Genomic DNA, 26,966 nt, shown 5'->3' with positions numbered 1-26,966 from the left:
AACAGTTTTACGCAACAGCAACATCATCACAAAATTAAAATGTTATCATGGAATCAAATTGTTCCCAGCATTACACAACATCAACATGTAATTCACCTACATAAGTTTGAAGGCCTTGAAGTATGCCTCTAAAAAAACTAAAATGTATTGACATGTAACAAAAAAAAACTCTACATCAATCAGCAACCACATCAATCATCGAGATTAACCACACTAGCTGATGTCATTCCATAAGACGATGAAGAAATCATCTCTGCAAAAATTATATTAAATATTATTAGAAGCTAACATATATGCACATTCTTATTACTATAGCACAAAAGGGGACAAGTTATTACAATAGCACAACAGGGGACAAGTTATTTTCACAAACTATCTATTATCTTCCCTCTGTTATAGCAGAAAAATATTGAACCATGGACCAAAGTTAAACTCACCAAGCCTTAAAAAAAATTATTATCAGTTGCTTCCTATCATTATTAATAAGTTTTAAAACAGAAATGAAATAAGATCCACCACTAACAACGGCATTCCTAGCCATAACAAGATCTTTACTACCTATTTTATAATCCACTCTCAACTCCAATGCTAATCAATATTGGCACACCAAACCACAAACTTTCCAAAATAGAATTCCATCCACGATGTGAAACAAATCCACCAATAGCCTTATGTGCCAAAACCTCAACTTGTGGGCCCATCCACATATCATTCCCTTACCTTCCAATTCCATCCATTCTAAAAACCCTTCTGGCACTCCCTTTTTTCTCAGCATTGTTAGCCCACAAAAACCTAACTCCACTATGCTTAAGTCCTATTGATATAATTTAAAACCTACGCTTCCAAAACATAGAAAAACAACTGATTTGTTTGGCTGATCATCTATCCATCTCAACATAAGATCATGTTGAGATTGATGATAACAATGGCCCGTTATCCATTTGGGTTACAAGCTCTGTAGTTTGGGTTACAAGTTAAGGAAGAAGAATGCCAAAACTAGAAACATATACCCAGATTGACAATAGCTAAACATGTTTCTTCGTCATAACTCAAAAATTAAATGCATTATCCATTTGGAACAAAGGCACTTGAATGATCCAGATCAATGGCATCCTATACTTTGTCTCATACCAAACATGTGTGTACTAAAGTATAGTTTAGTGATATTTTCATGACAGAAAAAAAAAGTGGTCTGTGCTGTTATACCCTAATTTTGGACCTAAAAATACTTGTTCAAAATCTTCTTTCATCTTTGATATAGGTCTATTACTCTTGAAGAATTGTCAATTTGCTATTATCTTACACTGGTATTTCACTTTGTTTTATCTTCCAATTTAGCTTTAAGAATCTTTTCGACTGTGTATTTGTCTATGTTTTCTTGCATTTCAAGTCATCCAAAACATTTTTTCTTGCATCTCAAGTCATTTGAATTTGTCTCTGATCAATTGCATCTTTCTCTGCATTTTATTTCAATGTTACTTGCAAAATTCATGAAAAAGGGTATTTTAGTCATTTCCTGCATTCAAACTCATTTTAGTCCTTGAAAATTGTTGGGTCTTTTCAATTGGTTTGTATAAGTCCATGTTTCAATCCCATGTCAAAAATTGCATTTGAAGTCATTTTAAGTCAGTTTAGCCCCTAGGGGCATTTTAGTCATTTCCTGTGTTAAGATTTCTTTTAATCTTTAAAAATTGTCTCTGAGTCTTTAAATTTGCTTGTATAAACTCTTGCTTTATTCCCTGTCAAAAAACCATTTTAAAATTGCATTTAAGTCGTTTCGAGGCATTTTAGCCCCCAGGGGCATTTTGGTCATTTCACGCGAAATTTTGTCTGAGAGAGGTTACTTTGAAGTACCTCATTTAAGTAGTTGGTTCATTTTAGTCCGTTTTGTTATTTTTAATCGTTTCACTTTACGTTATTTTCCGTTTACCAATTTTAATTCAATTTTATTTTTAATTTTTATTTTAGTCCTAAAGTTTCTAAAAATTGCATTTTTAGTCCAGTTTGTTAAAATTGCGGTACAGTCCTTGTATTTTTCCTTTTTTGCAGAAAAGTCCCAAAAGTCAAAGCAGTTAAAGATCAGTCAAAGTTTGTTACACTTGTAGTCCGCATGACACTTTCTCATTGGTTCAGAATCACTGCATGGCACCTATAAAAATAGGCCAACTCATCATTTACACTATTCATTTTCTGCCAAATCACACACAAACACATTTTCACTTTTCTCTCTCTTCTTTTTTGGATCAAACACCCAAAATTCATCAACAATCCTCATGAACATCATGAACACCTCATGAATGTTCATCCACAAAAAAAATTCCAATAACTCTTCTCAAGAACACTAACCACAAAAATCATCATCAATCAACACCATTATCACCCATACATAACAAATTCGTCACTGTTCATCACCGATTGGGTCATTTTCGGACTCATTTTTCTCTACAAACACAAGGCCGATTTCGGCCATCACAAGGAGAGGGAGAAAAAACTCGCGGCCGGAGCCTAATCGGAGAGGAAAGAAAGCTTGCGAACCGGATTCGACTTGAGGTAAAGATATAGAAGCTTTATTTCATCCTTTTTTGTTACTTTCTCTTTCAAAAAATTTCAAACTTCAAACTTAGATTTACGCTTCACCGTTGATTTTCTTGAAAAACTAAGCCCGGATCCGTGATTAGAACGAAAAAGGATTGTTAAAAAGCTAAAACAATTTTGAATCGGGTAAAAAAAAATTTCCGACGCGGTGGTGCCGCCACTGCGCCGGACCGGTGAAGGTTGATCGGAGAAGAAGGCTGCACTTGCAGACCTTCTCTCACTAGAAGTTTGTAGAGAGAGGAAGAAGAAGGAATTATGGAAGGAATAAACCGAAAATGGCTTTTATGGGTGTAAACGAACCGGTTTGGTTCGCTTGAACCGGACCGGTTCACTTTGATTCCTTCTCCTTGTTCCTCAACCGTTAGATTTAGGGTCTTAGGGGACTGGATCAATCCAACGTCCTTGATGCGTTTGGATGATCCAGGATCCATTTCACCTTGGGCTTGGGCCTGTGTTTGCTGAATTTCGTTTTCTTGCTAGTTTCTTGCTGTTTGCTACACTATTTCTTGCTGAATACACCTTTGCATGCCTAAAATCTCTTTGAAAAATTTTAAGAAAATTCCTATAATATTTCTAGTATATTTTGATCAATTTTGATATATTGCATGTCAAGATTGATCAAGAAATACTAGAAAATTATTTTGCCTTTGGTTTAATGCTTTTTCTTTTACTCTTTGTTGAAAAATCTTGATGAAAAGCTTGTAAAATTTGGTGAGTTCTTTTTGCATTTGTGTTGATTGATTTAGGATTGTTGCATGTGAATTTTTGTATGCTGAAATTTGTTAGGAAAATATACTTGTAGGATTTGTTGTGATTTTGTGTTGTTTTGTCCAAATTTCATGAAGTTTTTTTGCACTTTCTAATTCCAATCTTTTGGCTCATAATGATTGTGTTTTGTTGAATGATCTTGGAGTGTTGTTTGATGCTTGATGAGTAGTGTTTGGGGCTGTTTTGAATATGTGATAATTGGTTACTTACATAGCGAGTTACTTGATGTTTAAATGTGTGAATTAAAGCAAAAATAGGCTTAATATCATACCATAGCTTCTTGACTTGTAATTTTCTCATAACTCTCACATTGGGGCTGAACCTAAACCCTTTGAAAAATGCCAAAATGGAGAGTTATGAGTCTCTTGCATTTGCCTTGGAATTTTGGTGTTTTATTAAGTGCATTTTTGCTACTTTTACTTGCATTTTTACCATGTTTTATGCTTTATTTCCTTGCCAATTTTTCTACTATCCTATGCCTATTATTACTAACCATTTGTTCATTGTTTCATAAGCATCTTCCATCACTTTCATCTTCATCTCAATTCTTCATTTCTTTCCCTTTACACTTTTATGTTGCTTTAAATTTCATTTATGTGGGACTAAGTTCCCACAAGGAAGTAGTGTGTATGTAGAAAAATGATGTAATATGGACTATGGACTATGGACACTAAAAACTCACACATGCACACACCTCACTTTAGATGTATGGCTAGGATATGCATGTTTAGATGTATGGTTAGGTAATTGCATGTTTAGATGTATGCTTAGGTTTTACACTTAGAGAAAATTCCAATTTTCCAAACAAATTTTTTTTTGAACCATCTCACTCAAACTTTTTTTTTCAAATAAACTCTTGGAACACATTCCAAGTGAATTTTTCTCTTTATTTTCTTAATAAAAGCATCAATGAAACTAATTCCAACTTGGACTTGTTTTTGCAAATAACTAATTCCAACTTCACTTTTTCCTTAATCTCATGCCCTTGGAGGCCTCCTATCTCTTCTTTCAAATTCCAATTTTCAAACTTAAAATCAACCAACAAAAACAAAAAATATTTTTGGAAGAGAACTACGGTGGATTTGATCCCTCAAAAGGGTATGTAGGCAAGGAACCAATATTCCTAACACCTTCCCGTAGCGAAAACAACTCCCGGACCTCGATTCTCAAGGGTTTTTCTTATTTTTCCCTTCCCAAGAAAAAATGAGATATCAAAGGTTAAAAAGGTTCAAACGTAATCAATGTTTGACACCCGAAAACCAAGATAAAACAGCTGGCGACTTCGCTGGGGAGATTCGAGAGTTACGCCTAGTCTTTATTTCCACGCTTGCGCTTTCGTTTTTACTTGTTTCTTTTACTTGCTTCTTTTGTGAATAAATGTTTAATTTCTTGCAAACGTGTGGGGTAAGAATATCAAAAGTCCTACACCCGGGCTAAGTGAACTTAGGATTTAGGAGGGATATAATCGACAATTCATTTCGAGGGTTGCCTCGTGTATTGGATTATGCGATCAATCCCACATAGCTGAGGCATTTTGGGGGTGATGTTGTCGGCGCGTGTTGTCGCGTTTAGGCACTTTACTTCTAATTGTTCTATAACGCTATGAACCGTAGATAACCGAACCCATCCATGGCCATTTTTTAGGATGTAGTGCGGAGGCTAAACCGAGTGTTTGTCTCGAGTTTTAGTCGTCACGCGATACTACACTCAAGTTAGACCTTCTTACGGATAATCATGGAGCGAGTGTTTGTCTCGTGACACCATGATATACGTCGGAGAGGTTGCAACTTGGGAACTTTATAGAACCCGGTTACTATCTCCTAAAGCCCTAGTTTCACCGGACCCCGTGTCCACCCATGACTCCTTGACTTTGAATTTCAACCCACCATGTTTTCTCCGTACTTGAACATAATCATGCATGCATGCATACATGCATACATGCATAAACTCTTTTTCCATGCATTTATCGAAGGGCTTAGACCAATTGAATTTGTAAACATTGTAGGAATGGGAAAGACTAAGTCCTATAAGTTCAAGGAAGTGGATTTGGCTAGTTTGAGAGATTTGGCACTCAAGATCGAGGATCTGACTAGTTTTCGACATCGTTACGGGGCTTTACTTACTCTTCTCCAGACTAATGTGGATGAGAAGCTTGTACACACTCTAGTGCAATTCTATGATCGGGACTATCGGTGCTTCACTTTTCCTGACTTTCAGTTGGTGCCCACACTCGAGGCTTATTCTTGCTTGATGGATCTATCTATTGCTAAGGGGGTACCCTTTGTGGGACTTGAGAATCCTCCTACTCCATTGGTTATTGCTAAAGATCTCTATCTCAAGACCACCGATGTCTCCAAGAATCTTGTCACTAAGGCTCACATCCGAGGGTTCACTTTGGAGTATCTACTTGAGAAAGCCAACCTCAAGACCACTTGTCATGACACTCTTGAAGCTATTCTTGCACTCCTCATCTATGGGCTTATTCTCTTTCCAAATCTTGATGACTTCGTGGACATGAATGCTATTATGATCTTCCACTCCAAGAATCTGGTTCCTACTCTGCTAGCTGACACATACCATGCTATTGACGATCGATCCGGCAAGGGTCGTGGATACATTCTTTGTTGTGTGCCTCTCCTCTATAGGTGGTTTATTTCGCACCTTCCGAAGTCTTTCCATGACAATGCAGAGAATTGGACTATTTCACAGAGGATCATGGCTCTCACCCCTAATGAAGTGGTTTGGCTCACTCCCGCTGCTAGAGTCAAAGAGATTATCCTTGGTGGTGGAAAGTTTCTTAATATGCCTCTTCTTGGTACCCGGGGTGGAATCAACTATAACCCGGAGCTCGCCTTGCGACAATTTGGTTTCCCAATGAAAGAAAAGCCCATCAATCTTGCTACATCTCCTTACTTCTTCCACTACTCCAATGCACCCACAGGAATAAGAGAGGATTTCATAGAGGCTTGGTCCAAACTACGGAAGAAAGAGGTGAAACATATGGGTGTAAGGTCCGGTGTTGCTCATGAGGCCTATACACAGTGGGTGATAAACCAAGCTGAGAAGATTGTCATGCCTTACCCCGCCATGAGATATGTGTCCGCATCTATTCCAACCATGCCTTTGCCACTCCTACCACCTACCCAGGAGATGTATCAGGAGCATCTAGCTATGGAGAGTCGGGAGAAGCATCAGTGGAAGACTAGATACTATGAGGCTGAGAATTTGATCATGACTTTGGATGGAAAAGATGAGCAGAAGACTCATGAGGTGTTGGCACTAAAGAAAGAGTTGGCTAAAGCTAGGAAAGAAATTGAAGAAAAGGATAAGTTGCTTATGAGGGACTCCAAGAGGGCTAGGGGTGCCCGTAACTTCTATGCCCGATACTGCAGCTATGAGTCTGAAGATGATGCTTCCACTTCCTATGCTTGAGAATTTCTTTTTCCTGTTGTTATTTCCAGTTGTTTATGTTTCAAAGTCTATCCCTTGGCTTAGTATTTCAAAGGGAATTATTTTGTAAGACTCTGTGATGTTTGATTGTTTTGTCTAATTTTGATGTTTCAATCGTTTAGTAATGTTTACAAGTTTCTAATTTGTCTAAAACCCTTCGATAACACAAAAAAGAGTCTTTTTGCATATACATTAACACATCTCATGCATCATGTGCATTCATTGGTCACAAAAGACTTCTCTCGTGCTCATTGCCTCTTGGTTCTTCTGCCACAGAGTCTGAAAAGTGGCTCGTGCTCGTAAGGTCTACCAACCAGATAGAGTTCATCAAACAAGATTGTACAAGAGAAGAAATATGGCTAACTTTGAAGAAGAAAATGCTCAGCTCCGTGCCGAATTGGCTGCTATGAAAGAAGACTTGGCTAAGGCTCATGACGCTATGTCCACTATGATGGCTGCACAAGAACAACCAGCCACATCTGTCCCAACTTCCACTGAAATGATTCCCTCTATCCCACTGTCTACTATGATGTCTGATGCTCGGTTTGTTATGCCCAATGAACGCCCTTATGGACTCTCAGCATTCTATGCTCCTAATACCGCGGCTGGTATTTCTGGTATTGGCAATCAAGGACAGATTCCTGTGACAACTTTTACTCCCACGACTACCTCTATGCCTCAAGTGACTACTGTTGTTACCGATCCTATTGTACACATTATGCAACAGGTAATTGATGTTGATACTCCGCGTGGACAAGACCCTATAATGGAGGCTATGAGGAAACAGTTAAGGGAGTTAGCTGGAGAACTCCTTGAGGTCAAAGCTAGCCGTGGGAACGGTGTTTCTGCTAAGGCTCGTGATCTATGCCTGGTATCCCGATTTGAGATTCCTAAGAAGTTCAAAGTGCCAGATTTTGACAAATACAATGGAACTTCTTGTCCACATAGCCATGTCATTCGGTACGTCCGAAAGATGGCCAACTATGCAGATAATGATGCACTGATGATCCACTGCTTCCAGGATAGCTTGATGGAAGATGCGGCAGATTGGTACACTGGTTTAAGCAAAGATAATATCCACACTTTTGAGGAACTCGCTGCTGCTTTTGAAAATCATTATGAGTTTAACACCCGCTTGAAGCCGAATAGGGATTCTCTTAAGTCTTTGTCTCAGAAGTCAGATGAAACATTCCGTGAATACGCTCAGAGATGGAGAGGGGCAGCTGCCCGTGTTTCTCCTCGGCTTGATGAGGAAGAATTAACGCAGACGTTCCTGAAGACTTTGAAGAAGGAATATGTTGAAAGAATGATAGTCTCTGCTCCGAATAATTTCTCCGACATGGTTACTATGGGAACTCGTCTAGAGGAGGCTGTCATAGAGGGTATCATTGTTCTTGAAAAGGGGGAATCTTCAGCTAGTGCACCTAAGAAGTATGGTAATGGCCACCATAAGAAGAAAGAATCTGAAGTAGGGATGGTATCTGGTAACCAGTCCACTGCTGCTACTCAATTACCTCTACCCTACCAATATATGCAGTACTCTCAACATCCTTTCTTCCCACCATTCTACCAGCAATATCCTCTGCCACCGGGTCAACCACCAGTGCCCGTTAATGCCATTGCTCAACAAGTACAACAACAGCCTCCTGCTCAACCGCAACAGCAGCAACTACAGGGTCCGCGGCCCAAGACTTATTTCCCACCAATACCGATGCGGTATGCTGATCTGCTCCCAACTCTACTTGCTAAGGGCCACTGCGACACCAGACCAGGTAAGCCTCCGCCTACACCATTGCCTCCCAGGTTCCGACAGGATCTCACATGTGAATTCCATCAAGGCGTTCAAGGCCACGATGTTGAAGGTTGCTATGCTCTGAAGTATGTCGTAAATGACCTGATAGACAGAGGACGGTTGACTTTTGAAAATAGTGTTCCTCATGTTCATGACAATCCACTTCCAAACCATGCTGCTGTTAACATGATTGAGGCTTTCGAAAAAGTTCGTGTTCCTAGAGAGGCTCCCACTTTAGATGTCCGTAATGTCGCTACTCCTTTGGTGCCACTACATGTCAAACTTTGCCAAGCTTCTTTGTTTAATCACGATCATACTTCTTGTTCAGAATGTCTGCAAAATCCTATGGGTTGTTGTGTGGTGCAAGGTGATATACAAAGCCTAATGGATGACAAGCACTTGATTGCCAGTGATGTTTGCGTGATTGTGCCAGTGTTTCATGATTCTCCGGCTAAAAGTGCATCTCAGACAAGGAATGTTGAACCTTTGGTGATCAGGCTACCTGGCCCAATATCTTATGCTTCTACTAAGGCAATCCCTTACAAGTACGATGCAACCATGATTGAGAATGGAGTGGAAGTGCCTCTAGTATCCCCAGCTACGGTTGATAATGTCGCTGGAGAAATTACAGCTCTGAGAAGCGAAAAAGTCTGTCCAGCCTTGTTCCAAAAGAAGGTGGTTACACCTGTTGCTACAATAACTCCACCAGTTGCTCCTCCTATTGACAGGAACGCCGGCCCATCAGGCCAATCTATTGAGGAGTCTAATCTGGACGAAATTCCGAGGCTCATCAAAAAGAGCGATTATAAGATTGTAGACCAACTGCTGCAAACCCCGTCAAAAATATCCATCTTGTCTCTACTCATAAGCTCAGAAGCTCACAGGAAAGTGTTAATGAAGGTACTGGAACAGGCCTATGTTGATCATGAAGTCTCCGTGGATCAGTTCAATGGAATAGTGGGTAACATTACTGCTTGCAATAACTTGGGGTTTGGTGACGATGAGCTCCCCGAAGCAGGGAAATACCACAACTTAGCTTTGCATATCTCAGTACACTGTAAGTCTGACATGATATCCAATGTGCTGGTGGACACTGGATCATCCTTAAACGTAATGCCTGAGTCTACACTGAGACAGTTAACTCATCATGGACTCTCTCTAAGGGGAAGCAGCTATCTGGTTAAGGCTTTTGACGGATCTCGCAAGGATGTTCTTGGGGAGGTAGATCTACCAATTACCATTGGTCCTGAGACATTCCAGATCACTTTTCAGGTCATGGATATCAATGCTTCTTAGAGTTGTCTCCTCGGAAGACCGTGGATTCATGACACTGGGGCAGTAACTTCTACTCTGCACCAGAAGCTCAAGTTTGTGAGGAATGGTAAGCTTGTCACTGTACATGGTGAAGAAGCGTATCTGGTTAGCCAAGTATCATCTTTCTCTTATGTTGAAGCAGGGTTCGCTGAAGGGACGTCATTTCAAGGCTTGACTGTTGAAGGTGCAGAACCCTGGAGAGCTAGTGCTAGTATGGCTTCATTGAAAGACGCCCAGAAAGCTGTTCAAGAGGGGCAAGCTGCTGGCTGGGGCAAAGTGATACAGATTTTGGAAAACAAGCGTAAAGAGGGCCTTGGATTCTCCCCGACCTCAGGCGTTTCAACAGGAACTTTCTATAGTGTTGGGTTCATCAATGTTATTGCCGAAGATGCTGCTGAAAGTAGTCATGTGCCTACATTTGTTGTACCAGGAGGCACCGTGAGAAATTGGGAGGCCATTGATGTTCCTTTAGTCATGCATGCTTCCATGTAATGTGTCTTGTTGCTCATGTTTTTCTTCATTTTCAAAATAATAATCCTTTCTCTCTGCCCAAGGCGAAAGTGATATCCTTGTAAGGGCATGTTTGTTTCGGCATTGCCGTTATCAATAAAAGTTGTTGTTTTTCTCACGACTCTTTGTTTTTTTACTTTTTTTAGTGCCTTTTTCTTGGAAATAATGGTAATGCCAGAAAAAACCAAAACATCTGTATTTTCTTATTAATTTCAAAAATCTGCATGAAAAACATTTTCTAAAATCATCCCAATCATATTATGCAGATTGAACCATAATAAACCCGTTGAACACAGTGACCCTATGGTTCCTCCAAATTTTGAATTCCCTGTATATAAAGCTGAAGATGAGGAAGATGATGAAGAGATACCGTATGAAATCACTCGGCTGTTGGAGCAAGAAAGAAGAGCCATTCAACCTCACCAGGAAGAGATTGAGCTTATCAACCTGGGTACTGAAGAGAACAAGCGAGAGATCAAGATCGGTGCTGCACTCGAGCCAGAAGTGAAAAAGAAGATTACTCAGCTTCTCCATGATTATCTAGATGTCTTTGCATGGTCCTATGAAGATATGCCGGGTCTAGATCCCAAGATTGTGGAACATCGGATACCGACAAGACCTGAATGTCCTCTTGTCAAACAGAAATTGAGAAGGTCTCGTCCAGACATGGCTCTCAAGATCAAGGCTTAGGTGCAGAAGCAAATTGATGCGGGTTTCCTCATGACAGCTGAATATCCCGAGTGGATTGCCAACATTGTACCCATACCAAAGAAAGATGGGAAAGTTCGAATGTGTGTTGATTACAGAGATTTGAATAAAGCCAGTCCAAAAGATAACTTTCCATTGCCTCATATTGATGTGCTTGTTGACAGTACTGCTCAGTCTAAAGTGTTCTCTTTTATGGATGGTTTCTCTGGCTATAACCAGATACGAATGTCACCTGAAGATAGAGAAAAGATGTCCTTCATTACTCCATGGGGAACATTCTGTTATAAGGTGATGTCGTTCGGCTTGATAAATGCTGGTGCAACGTATCAGAGGGGCATGACAACTCTGTTTCATGATATGATTCATAAAGAGATTGAGGTATATGTTGATGATATGATTGTGAAATCAAGTGATGAAGAGCAACATATTGTGTATTTGAAAAAGATGTTTGAAAGACTAAGAAAGTACAAGCTGCGATTGAATCCTAACAAGTGTACATTCGGTGTGAGATCCGGAAAGTTGCTAGGCTTCATTGTCAGCCAAAGAGGCATTGAAGTTGCTCCTGACAAAGTCCGAGCCATCAGAGAGATGCCAGCCCCTCAAACTGAAAAGCAAGTCAGAGGTTTCCTCGGACGCCTGAATTATATTTCAAGATTCATATCTCACATGACTACTACCTGCGGGCCAATTTTCAAATTGCTCAGAAAGAATCAGCCTGTTGTATGGAATGATGAATGCCAAGAAGCTTTTGATAGCATTAAAGAATACCTGTTGGAACCACCTATCCTTGTCCCGCCAGTGGAAGGAAGGCCTTTGATTATGTATCTGTCAGTGTTAGATGATTCCGTGGGTTGTGTTCTCGGTCAACAAGACGAGACTGGAAAGAAAGAGCATGATATCTACTATATGAGCAAGAATTTCACCGACTGTGAGACTCGGTATACAATGCTTGAAAAGACTTGTTGTGCTTTAGCTTGGGCTGCCAAACGCCTGCGTCATTATATGGTGAATCATACAACTTGGTTGATATCCCGAATGGATCCAATCAAGTACATCTTTGAAAAACGTGCTGTTACTGGAAAGATTGCACGTTGGCAAATGTTGTTGTCCGAATATGATATTGTGTACAAAGCTCAGAAGGCAATCAAAGGGAGTATCCTTGCCGAGCATCTTGCTTGTCAACCTTTTGATGATTACCAGTCAATTAAGTTTGATTTCCCTGATGAAGAGATTATGTATCTAAAAGCAAAAGACTGTGAAGAACCACTGATCAATGAAGGGCCGTATCCCAATAGCAAATGGGGATTGGTGTTTGATGGTGCTGTCAATGCTTATGGTAAAGGAATTGGGGCCATTATTATAACTCCGCAAGGACACCACATTCCCTTCACTGCTCGAATAACTTTTGAATGCACGAACAATGTGGCTGAATATGAAGCATGCATCTTAGGCATTGAAGAAGCCATTGATATGAGAATCAAGCATCTTGACATCTATGGTGATTCCGCGCTTGTCATTAATCAGATAAAGGGTGAATGGGAGACTCATCATGAGAAGCTGATCCCTTACCGTGACTATGCAAGACGTCTGTTAACATACTTCACCAAGGTTGAGTTGCACCATATCCCTCGTGATGAAAACCAGATGGCTGATGCTCTTGCTACTTTGTCTTCCATGTTTCGTGTGAACCATTGGAATGACGTGCCCGTAATCAAGGTGCAGCGTCTTGATAGACCCGCTCACGTGTTTGCTATTGAAAATATCCCAGATCAGGCTGATGAAGATGTGAATGGCAGAAAACCTTGGTATTATAATATCAAACAGTTCTTGCAGAATCACGAATATCCACTTGGTGCTTCCAACAGGGATAAAAAGACCTTGAGAAGATGGGCTAGCAGATTCCTTCTGGATGGAGAAATTATATACAAGAGGAACTATGACATGGTCTTGTTGAGATGTGTTGACAAACAAGAAGCTGAGAAATTGATGCATGACGTACATGACGGTACATTTGGGACCCATGCTACAGGTCACACTATGTCAAGAAAACTGTTAAGAGCCGGCTATTACTGGATAACTATGGAGCGTGACTGCCACAGACATGCCAAGAGATGCCACAAATGTCAAATCTATGCTGACAAGATTCATGTACCTCCACATGCCCTCAATGTTATCTCTTCCCCATGGCCTTTCTCCATGTGGGGCATTGACATGATCGGAAGAATTGAGCCAAAAGCTTCCAATGGACATCGTTTCATTCTAGTGGCAATTGACTATTTCACCAAGTGGGTTGAAGCTGCCTCCTATGCAAATGTGACCAAGCAAGTGGTAGTAAAGTTTATCAAGAATAACATCATCTGTCGATACGGTTGTTATACCCTAATTTTGGACCTAAAAATACTAGCTCAACTCTTCTTTTCTTGCATTTTAAGTCATTTTGAATTTGTCTTTGATCAATTGCACCTTCCTCTGCATCTTATTTCAATGTTACTTGCAAAATTCATGAAAAAGGGTATTTTAGTCATTTCCTGCATCCAAACTTATTTTAGTCCTTAAAAATTGTTTGAGTCTTTTCAAATGGTTTGAATAAGTCTTTATTTCAATTCCATGTCAAAATCCATTCCAAAAATCACAGTTGAAGTCATTTTGAGTCAGTTTAGCCCCTAGGGGCATTTCAGTCATTTCCTGTGTTAAAACCCTGTTTAATCCTTAAAAATTGTCCCTGAGTCTTTCAATTTGCTTGTATAAGTTCTTGCTTTAATTCCATGTCAAAAACCATTTTAAAATTGCATTTGAGTCGTTTTAGTCCCTAGGGGCATTTTGGTCATTTCACATGAAATTTTGACAGAGAGAGGTTACTTTGAAGTACCTCATTTAAGTAATTGGTTCGTTTTAGTCCATTTTGTGTTTTTTATTGGTTCCACTTTACGTTATTTTCCATTTACCAATTTTAAATTCAATTTTATTTTAATTTTTCATTTTTAGTCCTCAAAATTTCTAGAAATTGCATATCAGTCCTTCAAACTTGTAAAAACAGTTTTACACTTTAGTCCTTTTTCATTTTGTTTCTTTTTAAGTCTTTTTAATTTAGGTTTTAGTCCTTTTTAGGTCAAACTTTTGTTTTAAAGTCCTTTTTAGGTCAATTGCAGTCCAGTCCTCTAATTTCAATAATTGCAGATTAGTCCTTGTAATTTTTTAATTTTGCAGAAAGGTCCTTTCATCAAAATCCAGCAAGGCCGAATTTCTCACAAGTTCAAATCCAGGTGTCACAATTTCACAGGTCAACAAACCCATATGTCAAGCTATAAAAGGAGCCAACTCATCAATTGCACAGAAGAACACCATTCATTTTCTGCCAACTCACACAAACATAAAAGATTTTCTCTCTCCATTCAGTTACAATCTGAAACCGAATCCTCTCAAGAACATGATGAAGGTTCATCTTCATCTATGAACCCTAATTTTCCAGAAGCACAATTCGAACAAAATTGAAGTGATTTTTGTGAGGTTCTCAGAGATTCAAAACTGAATCTTCATCACTGAACCTGAAACACTGCAATTCCAGTGTGAATTTGCCACCAAAGTGACAAATCCATACGATCAAAGTGGAGAAGAAGAGGAATTGAAGAAGGAGAATCAAGTCAGAGAAGGAGAAGAAGAATTTCCTCGGTTCAATAACAACAAATCATTTACCAGAAGCTCAGAGAAGATTCACGAAGGTTTTCTTCGTCTTCTCACTCGAATCTCCAGGTAAATCCATGAAACCTTCTCGTTTTTTCGTTTTAAATCATCATCGAAGGTTCGTAGTTGAAAACAAACGGTGAATCGAAGTGAAAATCTTGAAAGTTTTGAAAAAGAATTGAAACCGAAACCCTAAAATGTAAAATCATGAAGATTCACCGTTTATTTGCAAGATTAGAGTTCATAATCATCATCAGCGTAGAAAATAGGTCAAGTTAGGGTTTAGTTTCAAGAAGATTAGAAAAAGATTTGAAACCCTAGAACGTAATATTCAAGCGTAGATCTGTTCAAATCCAAGCCTTGTTTCAAAAAAACGAGTTTCAAAATCATGAAGAGGAGTCAAAGACGAACACAACGACATAAGATTTCCAAAAAAGAGTTCAGGTGCGGCGGCGCTACCGGCGAGCCACCGCACCTCCTCCGTTGTGTTCGTCGGAGAAGACGACCAGAGGAGAAGAGAGAAGTGAGAGTTTCTCTCACTAGGATGAGAGAAGAGAGAGAAGTGAACGTAGGAAATGAATTGGACCGGTAGGTTTGGGGTTTTATAGGCCCCTGAACCGGTCCGGTTCATTCTTGGTCCATCTGGTTTTCTTTCGTAGCCACAGGATCTAGGGTTTGATCCGTTTGGATCAATCCAACGCTCCATAGTCTTCCTTGTGATCCAGGATCCATGCAGGTTTGGGTTTGGGCTTGGTTTCTTCGTCTGTGTTGGATTTTTTGCTATGTACACCTGCTGTGTTGCTTCCTGCACCCCTATTCACTCAAAAATTCTTATAAAAATTCCATAAAATTTCCCATATGTTTGTGATATTTTTCTTGACCTTTTTGTGATGTTTTTATGTGTCAAAATTTGAGGAAAATATATGTAGTATTTCTTGTTATTTTGTTTACTATTCTTGTTAGAAATTGTGAAGTTTGTATACTTTTTGAGTCTAAAAATCCTTGTAAATATTCCTCAAAAATTTACACATGTTCTTGATATTTTTGTGATGTTTTTTGTGCTTCTTGTTTACTGGAAAATTTGATAAAAAATGTGGATGTATTTTCTTGTCTTATTCCTTAGATTTTATGTGAAAAGCTTGTGAAAATTGCTTAATTCTAATTCCAATTTCTTGATAAATGTTTGTGACCTATATCATATGGTTTTGTGAAGTTTTAGCTACTGTTTGTATGTGCTTTTGCTGCATGTGTGTGAATTTTGCTTAATTGCTTGGTTTGCAAGTTATGTTTGTGAATAAGTAATGCAAATGTGTCTAAATTCACTTTAAAATGTCAAGTACATCATGTTGCCTTGATTCTCATCTTAAAGCCAGAGTTTATGCCTTTAAAAAAATAGGTTGAATTGTGAGAATTATAGGCCATATGATTCTTGCATTTTTGAGATTGAATTTTAGCTATACCTTGCATTATTTTGGCCATGTCTTGTGTCAATTCCTATGCTCTTGCTATAGTATTGTACTTGCTTTATCTTTACCATATTATGTCTTGTCCTACTAACCATTTCATTTCATGTTTCCATTCATCCATAAGCATTCCTCACCTCACACTTTAATTTCTTGCACTTTAATTTTTACCAAGACTTAGTATGTAAAGACCTAGGAGTTTTGTAATTTCCTTTATATTTTAATTTCTTGCAAGACCATAGAGTGTATCTAGGCCAATGATGTAAAGGACTATGGACTCTAATGATGTACACCGACATAAGCACCGACACATGCACACACACCACATGGTTACTTTAGATGTATGCCTAGGGAATGTATGTTTAGATGTATGCTTAGGAATCGCGATACTTAGAAAAATTCTCTTTTCCAAAATATGAACAATATCACTCAAATCATTTTCTAAATAAACTTTGGGATCAAAATCCCATTGTATTTTCCTTTTTATTTTCTTAATCAAATTTCAATGAAAATTAATCATACTTGACCTTTTTCCAAAATCACTAATCAAACCTCACAATTTCACAATCTTATACCCATGAGGCCTCTTTCTCTCATTCTTCAAACTCCAATTTTCAAACTTAAAATCAACCAACAAAAACAAAAACATTTTTTGGAATAGAACTACGGTGGATTTGATCCCTTAAAAGGGTACGTAGGCAAGGAATCAAAATTCCTACAATTCAAATAAAATAAAAATTCAAACGCTTTCTTCTCCCTCCAATTCTTCACTTAGTAAGACCTTAGGTGTAAATATCATTTTTCAAATAGCATTTAAAAATAAAGCGCGCGTAGAAAATAAAGACGGTTCCTATAGGTTACTATAGTCGTTATGGGTGCCTAACACCTTCCCGTAGCGAAAACAACTCCCGGACCTCGATTCTCAAGGGTTTTTCTTATTTTTCCCTTCCCAAGGAAAAATGAGATATCAACGGTTAAAAAGGTTCAAACGTAATCAATGTTTGACACCCGAAAACCAAGATAAAACAACGGTGTTCCCAACAAGATCATCACTGACAATGGTTCCAATCTGAACAATAGCATGATGCAAGCTTTATGTGAAGAATTCAAGATCGAACATCACAACTCTTCTCCTTATAGACCTCAGATGAATGGTGCAGTTGAGGCCGCTAACAAGAATATCAAGAAGATTGTTCACAAGATGGTCACTACTTACAAAGACTGGCATGAGATGCTACCTTTTGCATTGCATGGTTACCGTACTACAGTGCACAGTTCAACTGAGGCAACACCTTTTTCCTTGGTATATGGTATGGAAGCAGTTCTCCCTCTGGAAGTAGAGATTCCGTCTCTTCGAGTGATCATGGAAGCAAAACTAACTGAGGCTGAATGGTGTCAAAGTCGGTATGATCAGTTGAACTTGATTGAAGAGAAACGTATGGATGCTATGGCTCACGGACAGTTGTATCAAGTGCGAATGAAGAATGATTTTGACAAGAAAATCCGACCTCGAGAATTCAAAGAAGGCGAACTTGTATTGAAAAGAAGGATAAGCCAGCAACCCGACCCAAGGGGCAAGTGGACACCTAACTATGAAGGTCCTTATGTTGTCAAGAAGGCCTTCTCTGGTGGTGCTTTGATCCTTACACACATGGATGGTGTTGAACTTCCGAATCCTGTAAATGCCGATATAGTCAAGAAATACTTTGTCTAAAAAGAAAAGAACAGCGTGGTAGGTCGAAAACCCGAAAGGGCGGCCTAGGCAAAAATGCGCTTCCCGGTGGATCGAAAACCCGAAAGGGCGGTCCAGGCAAAAGTTAGGGACAAAAAAAATGAATATGAAAAAGCTCGCTGAGATTGTACGCAACTCAGGTAAGAATGAGCGCCTCGATGAGTCGAAAACCCGAAAGGGCGGTTCATGCAAAAATGAGGTGGATAATAAAAGACAAGTAACTATATCTGGCAAATCACCATCACTCCTTGGGGCATCTGCAACTGTCGATGATCGTCTTCATCAGAAACTTATGTACTTGTGAATTCAAAATTTCTATGAAATGTAGCGGTCATCGTGTTCAATGTACCACCAACCAATAAAATTACCATTTTCCAAGCTTTGTAAATCCGTGGAGTCATGTCTTTGGCTGACTCTCACTCTTCTACATCAATTTGAGCCTGTGTTATTGTTCGAAACTCTATTTTCTTTCTATTTTCAAATGTTGTATACAAAATATTTTCTTTTTATTTGATAAGGTCAATATCCGAAACGAACATCGTTGAAAACTAAAAAAACCTTTTTTCTGTCTATTTTGAAAGCAAACCTGAGCAATAAGGTACATTCCAGTGAAACATGCATGAATAAATGAGTGTCAATATCTATTCCAATACATGTTACGAGCAGGTTACTCCCCAGGATGATCTGTGGTCAATGGCAAGAATGAAAAAACAGAATGAAAGAAAAAAAATGAAATGAAAATGAAAGCTCGCTAAGTTGAAAACCCGAAAGGGCGGCTTAGGCAAAATTGAGCACCTCGCTGATTGACAACCTATGAAGGCAATTCAGGCAAAAATGGGGCAATGAAAAGAATTTGTTCCCGGTGAATTGAAAACCCGAAAGGGCGGTTCAGGCAAAAATGGGATTGAAAAATGAAAGAATGAAAGAATGAAAGAATGAAAAGCATTGACCACAGATGCGAACATCCAATGTTTACCCAGCACTGACACGCCTAACAACGGCGACCTGTATCAAAGAATCTTCCAAGGGTCCCTCCTCTACAAGTTTTATTGCCCTCAGCCATGGTTTTGATACGTCTTTCAACGACGGTCTCTCCAAAGAGGATTTCCATGTGAATATGTTACAGCTCGAGCCACTACGTGCCCAATCTTCCAATGTTTTGTCTGTCTCCGTGAAACTTCTCTGTCAAACTACAAACCAATCATGCATTTCAAGCATTCTTACATGCATAATCATGCATTTTATGGGCTCATACATTTACTGATCTTGTTATATCATACATACATGTTGCACCTCCAACCTCAATTTTTTAATTCAACTCGGTTTCCACTTTCAATTCAGTTCAATCTCCACTTTCAATTCAACTCAATTTCAATTTCCAACTCAACTCAATTTCAACTTCCAATTCAATTCAATTCAATCTCAAATTCCAATTCAATTCCATTTCAAACTCTCAATTCAATGCCAATGTCTATGTTTCTGTTAAAATTCTCAATTCAATTCAATGCTATGTCTACGTCTATGTCTCTGATTATTCTCAACTTTCAATGTCTCTTTCAATGTCAACTTTCAATTCAATTCAAGACAATGTTAATCCACTCTCAATTTTCTTTTGGGCCAGCAATAATGGTCATGTCTATCTTCAAGTCAAGTCAATGTCAACATACTCTCAATTTGTATCTTGTTAAATCAAACTTCCAATTTGTATCTTGCTATATGTCTTGTTATGGGTCAAGTGGCTAGTTCGGTCCAAAGAACAACTTGTACCTGCTTATATGCCTATGCTTCCGGTCAAACGGCGAGTTCGATCCAAAGAACAGTTTGTACCCTACTTATGTTTGTTATCGGTCAAACGACAAGTTCGATCCAAAGAACAGTTTGCACCAACCTACATGTTGTGATATTGATCAAGCCGCAAGTTCGATCCAAAGAACAGCTTGTATCATCCTTTTGTCTATGCCTTCAGGTCAAATTGCAAGTTCGATCCAAAGAACAGTTTGTACCTGCCTATTTGTTTGTATCTTCAATCAAGCGACAAGTTCGATCCAAAGAACAGCTTGTATCTTCCTATATGTCTATGTCTCCGGTCAAGTGCCAAGTTCGATCCAAAGAACAGCTTGTACCTGTCTTGTACTTCTATTCCCAGTCAAGTAGCAAGTTCGATCCAAAGAACATCTTGTACCCATCTCTTGTTTGTATCTCTCGGTCAAGTGGCAAGTTCGATCCAAAGAACAGCTTGTACCTATCTTTTGTCTCCTGGTCTGTCTACCCTGTCAATGTCTACCTGGATCCCCAGTGACATGACATACTTTGTAGACTCCAGTTGTTTGTCTTGCATTCATAATCAAAATGTTGCATGGCATTCATGTTTTTGAAAATGTGAGAAGCGTATTATTATGTCCAAAAACAGTGCAAATGTTAATATTTAAGTATCTTCGTCCCGTCAAATCAAAGACTTCGTCTCTTGACTCTCCGGACAAAGAAACTTAAATAGGGGCAGCTGTTATACCCTAATTTTGGACCTAAAAATACTTGTTCAAAATCTTCTTTCATCTTTGATATAGGTCTATTACTCTTGAAGAATTGCCAATTTGCTATTATCTTACACTGGTATTTCACTTTGTCTTATCTTCCAATTTAGCTTTAAGAATCTTTTCAACTGTGTATTTGTCTATGTTTTCTTGCATTTCAAGTCATCCAAAACATTTTTTCTTGCATCTCAAGTCATTTGAATTTGTGTCTGATCAATTGCATCTTTCTCTGCATTTTATTTCAATGTTACTTGCAAAATTCATGAAAAAGGGTATTTTAGTCATTTCCTGCATTCAAACTCATTTTAGTCCTTGAAAATTGTTGGGTCTTTTCAATTGGTTTGTATAAGTCCATGTTTCAATCCCATGTTAAAATCCATTTCAAAAATTGCATTTGAAGTCATTTTAATTTAGCCCCTAGGGGCATTTTAGTCATTTCCTGTGTTAAGATTTCTTTTAATCTTTAAAAATTGTCTCTGAGTCTTTTAATTTGCTTGTATAAACTCTTGCTTTATTCCCTGTCAAAAAACCATTTTAAAATTGCATTTAAGTCGTTTCGAGGCATTTTAGCCCCCAGGGGCATTTTGGTCATTTCACTCGAAATTTTGACAGAGAGAGGTTACTTTGAAGTACCTCATTTAAGTAGTTGGTTCATTTTAGTCCGTTTTGTTATTTTTAATCGTTTCACTTTACGTTATTTTCCGTTTACCAATTTTAATTCAATTTTATTTTTAATTTTTGTTTTAGTCCTAAAGTTTCTAAAAATTGCATTTTTAGTCCAGTTTGTTAAAATTGCGGTCCAGTCCTTGTATTTTTCCTTTTTTGCAGAAAAGTCCCAAAAGTCAAAGCAGTTAGAGATCAGTCAAAGTTTGTTACACTTGTAGTCCGCATCATTGGTTCAGAATCACTGCATGGCACCTATAAAAATAGGCCAACTCATCATTTACACTATTTATTTTCTGCCAAATCACACACAAACACATTTTCACTTTTCTCTCTCTTCTTTTTTGGATCAAACACCCAAAGTTCATCCACAAAAAAAATTCCAATAACTCTTCTCAAGAACACTAACCACAAAAATCATCATCAATCAACACCATTATCACCCATACATAACAAATTCATCACTGTTCATCACCGATTGGGTCATTTTCGGACTCATTTTTCTCTACAAACACAAGGCCGATTTCGGCCATCACAAGGAAGGGAGAAAACTCGCGGCCATCACAAGGAGAGGGAGAAAAAACTCGCGGCCGGAGCCTAATCAGAGAGGAAAGAAAGCTTGCGAACCGGATTCGACTTGAGGTAAAGATATAGAAGCTTTATTTCATCCTTTTTTGTTACTTTCTCTTTCAAAAAATTTCAAACTTCAAACTTAGATCTACGCTTCACCATTGATTTTCTTGAAAAACTAAGCCCGGATCCGTGATTAGAACGAAAAAGGAATGTTAAAAAGCTAAAAAAAAATTGAATCGGGTAAAAAAAAATTCCGACGCGGTGGTGCCGCCACCTCGCGGTGGTCGGCCACCGCGCCGGACCAGTGAAGGTTGATCGGAGAAGAAGGCTGCACTTGCAGACCTTCTCTCACTAGAAGTTTGTAGAGAGAGGAAGAAGAAGGAATTATGGAAGGAATAAACCGAAAATGGCTTTTATGGGTGTAAACCGGTTTGGTTCGCTTGAACCGGACCGGTTCACTTTGATTCCTTCTCCTTGTTCCTCAACCGTTAGATTTATGGTCTTAGGGGACTGGATCAATCCAACGTCCTTGATGCGTTTGGATGATCCAGGATCCATTTCACCTTGGGCTTGGGCCTGTGTTTGCTGAATTTCGTTTTCTTGCTAGTTTCTTGCTGTTTGCTACACTATTTCTTGCTGAATACACCTTTGCATGCCTAAAATCTCTTTGAAAAATTCGAAGAAAATTCCTATAATTTTTCTAGTATATTTTGATCAATTTTGATATATTGCATGTCAAGATTGATCAAGAAATACTAGAAAATTATTTTGCCTTGGTTTAATGCTTTTTCTTTTACTCTTTGTTGAAAAATCTTGATGAAAAGCTTGTAAAATTTGGTGAGTTCTTTTTGCATTTGTGTTGATTGATTTAGGATTGTTGCATGTGAATTTTTGTATGCTGAAATTTGTTAGGAAAATATACTTGTAGGATTTGTTGTGATTTTGTGTTGTTTTGTCCAAATTTCATGAAGTTTTTTTGCACTTTCTAATTCCAATCTTTTGGCTCATAATGATTTTGTTTTGTTGAATGATCTTGGAGTGTTGTTTGATGCTTGATGAGTAGTGTTTGGGGCTGTTTTGAATATGTGATAATTGGTTACTTACATAGCGAGTTACTTGATGTTTAAATGTGTGAATTAAAGCAAAAATAGGCTTAATATCATACCATAGCTTCTTGACTTGTAATTTTCTCATAACTCTCACATTGGGGCTGAACCTAAACCCTTTGAAAAATGCCAAAATGGAGAGTTATGAGTCTCTTGCATTTGCCTTGGAATTTTGGTGTTTTATTAAGTGCATTTTTGCTACTTTTTCTTGCATTTTTACCATGTTTTATGTTTTATTTCCTTGCCAATTTTTCTACTATCCTATGCCTATTATTACTAACCATTTGTTCATTGTTTCATAAGCATCTTCCATCACTTTCATCTTCATCTCAATTCTTCATTTCTTTCCCTTTACACTTTTATGTTGCTTTAAATTTCATTTATGTGGGACTAAGTTCCCACAAGGAAGTAGTGTGTATGTAGAGAAATGATGTAATATGGACTATGGACTATGGACACTAAAAACTCACACATGCACACACCTCACTTTAGATGTATGGCTAGGATATGCATGTTTAGATGTATGGTTAGGTAATTGCATGTTTAGATGTATGCTTAGAGAAAATTCCAATTTTCCAAACAAAAAAAATTTTGAACCATCTCACTCAAACTTTTTTTTTCAAATAAACTCTTGGAACACATTCCAAGTGAATTTTTCTCTTTATTTTCTTAATAAAAGCATCAATGAAACTAATTCCAACTTGGACTTGTTTTTGCAAATAACTAATTCCAACTTCACTTTTTCCTTAATCTCATGCCCTTGGAGGCCTCCTATCTCTTCTTTCAAATTCCAATTTTCAAACTTAAAATCAACCAACAAAAACAAAAAATATTTTTGGAAGAGAACTACGGTGGATTTGATCCCTCAAAAGGGTACGTAGGCAAGGAACCAATATTCCTTCAATTCAAATAAAAATAAAAATTCAAACACTTTCTCCTCCCTCCAATTCTTGACTTAGTAAATCCTTAGGTGTAAATATCACTTTTCAAGTAGCATTTAAAAATAAAGCGCGCGCGTAGAAAGTAAAGACGGTTCCTATAGGATACTATAGTCGTTATGGGTGCCTAACACCTTCCCGTAGCGAAAACAACTCCCGGACCTCGATTCTCAAGGGTTTTTCTTATTTTTCCCTTCCCAAGAAAAAATGAGATATCAAAGGTTAAAAAGGTTCAAACGTAATCAATGTTTGACACCCGAAAACCAAGATAAAACATGTGCAATTCAAGTTCATGATTATGTTTGTTACTTGTGAACTAATTCAGATGTCACTACCTCACTATGAGTTTGTAGTAGAATATAATTCTGCAAACTTCTCAATCTCAATCCAACAATTAGAGAGATTTGAGAGATCCATGATACACAATGCAGATGTATTTGAATAAGAGGTGTGCATAGGTCTCTCAAACATTGCCCTTTTCATAAGCTCTTTTCATTTATACACAAAGCTTATAAATAAGTGCCTATAAATAAGCTGCAAATTAAGCTATTCATAAAAAAAAAAGGCCTAAATCTAACTCAAAAGCAATAAACAAGCATGAAAAGAATTGCATAATAAAAAACAATAAACTGCAAATTATAAAAAAACTTAACTCAATAGCTTATGAAAACAACTTATAAAAAAACTTAACTCAAAAGCAATAAACAAAGTTGCAAATTAAGCTATTTATATTTGGTTAAAGAAACAGCTTATAAATAAGTGCTTATAAATAAGCTGCAAATTAAGCTATTCATCAAAACAAGGCCTAAATCTAACTCAAAAGCAATAACCAAACATGAAAGGAATTGCAACACATAATCAAAAAGTCGAAATTCGAAATTCGCAGCTCATAATCAAATAGAATACAGAGAGATCAAAATTTGCTGAGAGATCGAAATTTACCTGAGTTGTTGAAACCAGGTGGAATTCCACGGCGGAGCAAAGTTGTGGTGGCCGGAAACCGTACGGAACACGGTGGATTTTGCGGATATGAGATTTTGCGATTGTGATGGATTGAAATCTGATTTGGGAGAGAAATGAGTCAACATGTTTTTTGGTTCAGTTTTAGATTAACTTCAGTTTTGTTTTTTTTCAAAAACGGTTCAGTTTATAACTGAACCTCTAAATATGGATCGGTTCAGATTTTTTATGTACCGGTTCAGTTCAATACCAGTTTGGATTGGTTCAGTTCAACAGTTTGGTTCAGTTTTTGGTTTTTTATCCACCCCTACATGCATGTGGTACCAAGTGTGGATTCGGAGGTAACTATTACCGAGGTTCCACTAACGTAATAAACACAACCAATTACGTTCTTCACCAATTAATGTAATAAACACCACCAATTATGTTCTTCACCAAAAGACTCAACATGACTATAAATGCATGGACTTCGTGTAAAGACTCGACAATGCACAAATCACCAACTCTATATTATACAATTTACACATCATATAATATCTTCACCAATTAACATAATAATCACCATCAATTATGTTCTTCACCAACATTCGCATTATCAAGTATTTACATCCATACAATAAACAAGTCATAAACCACAAAGAGTCATCATCATATTCATCAAGTTATAATCACCAAAAGAATCATCATCACTATCATCAACAACATTTATCATCACAAGGAAACAACATCGTTTCACAAAACACAATTCACATAAAAGACGACAAACAATCATATTTTGATAACCAACATATCAAACACCCAACAATCATTATTTCATTCTTATTTCATCATATTATCATGAATATAAATTCATTTGCAAGTTATTCGGCCATTAAACCTCATTTTGACAAAGTTCGTCTATTTTGTTAAAAATTCCTATTTTCAAGTATTTCACCAAAATAAAACATTCATGCTCAAATTCATCAACAAATCATTTGCATATATTACACAACTCAGTTGTGCATATATAGCATTATCATTTTACCATTCCACTTATTCTAAAAAATCCACAAGTTCGGCTCATTTTCCTCATTTTTTAAAATCAACTCATTTTCAAAGTAAGACCAAGTCCTAAGCTCACATTCACCTTACATGATCATTCTAAGCTCATTGCTACAGAAATTAAATCATAACTTCATCATATTATTTAAGAAAAACAAGTTTCGGAAAATTCCAAGTTCATGACCATTTTCAAACCAAGTTCGTCTCTAATCCATAAAAATCAATTTTAATCTAAGTAAAAGATGTTCCAATAGGTTTATAAGGTAAAAGAGCAGTCAAACACATCAAAAGAAACACTTAGGGGTGTTCGAAAATGACCCCAAATGCCCGAAAGCTCCAAAATTGTGTTCTCTGTCTTGCATTACTCGTCACGACGAGTTTTCGCTCGCCACGGCGAGTTACACAGCAACAGGAACCCAAAATTTTGGGTTCCTCTCAAGAACTCACAACAATTTTTTCCAAAAACCCCAATTTTGATCACAATTGACCTAAAATCGTTGCACAAACTTTGTTAACAGTTAACATACATCAAGAAACAATCAAAACACTTTTAATCATGAGTTCATGATATCATCATTTCACCATAAAATCAAAATCATATACATTTTTCACCAAAGTCTCATTTTCCCACAATTCAATCCAAACTTCACAAACAACACCAACAATTCAAAACCCAACAACATACAAACATACTCAAACATTTAATGAGTGATTTGAAGCATGTTTGAACATTAATCATTCACAAAATTCATGGTTTTCACACAATCAAGCTTATAAAAACAACTTATTTCAAACACCAAACATGAACTTGAACACATAAACACTTAAATTCCACAAATTTCAACATACTCATAATTACACATCAATTATAAGCCCGAATTTCATCACACATAATCATAATTATCACAAAGCAATTTTGACCCATAAGTGAAAAAGTAGATTATAGCTTATTTAGTAGAACAAACATATCCCCCTTACATCAAATCTTCAAAAGCTAAGTTAATCTTCACTCTACTCTTTGATTCCTAGCTTTCTCTTCACCATCTTCAAATGGTTCTCCTTCTTCTCTTCTATTTTTCACTTCTCTCTCAAATCTCTCTAGCCTCTCTATTTGTGAGAATGTGTGAAGAATTACAAAACT

General features: G+C 37.6%; 1 long non-coding RNA gene across 1 annotated transcript; it reads right to left on the bottom strand.

Moving 5' to 3' along the window:
* Positions 1-23: 23 nt before the first annotated feature.
* On the bottom strand, positions 24-26,966 carry LOC146954170 (uncharacterized). Its single transcript, XR_015012191.1, has 2 exons — positions 24,767-26,966; positions 24-253 (listed from the first exon to the last, which is right to left on the bottom strand). It is a non-coding gene; the product is annotated as an uncharacterized LOC146954170 (long non-coding RNA).

The sequence above is a fragment of the Medicago sativa genome, chromosome 1 (genome assembly GCF_051527215.1).
Source record: "Medicago sativa cultivar Bolivia chromosome 1, Bolivia_mono, whole genome shotgun sequence".
Classification (NCBI taxonomy): Eukaryota; Viridiplantae; Streptophyta; class Magnoliopsida; order Fabales; family Fabaceae; genus Medicago; species Medicago sativa.
The sequence above is the reverse complement of the archived record's forward strand: the minus strand, read 5'-3'. Positions and strand labels throughout refer to the sequence as shown.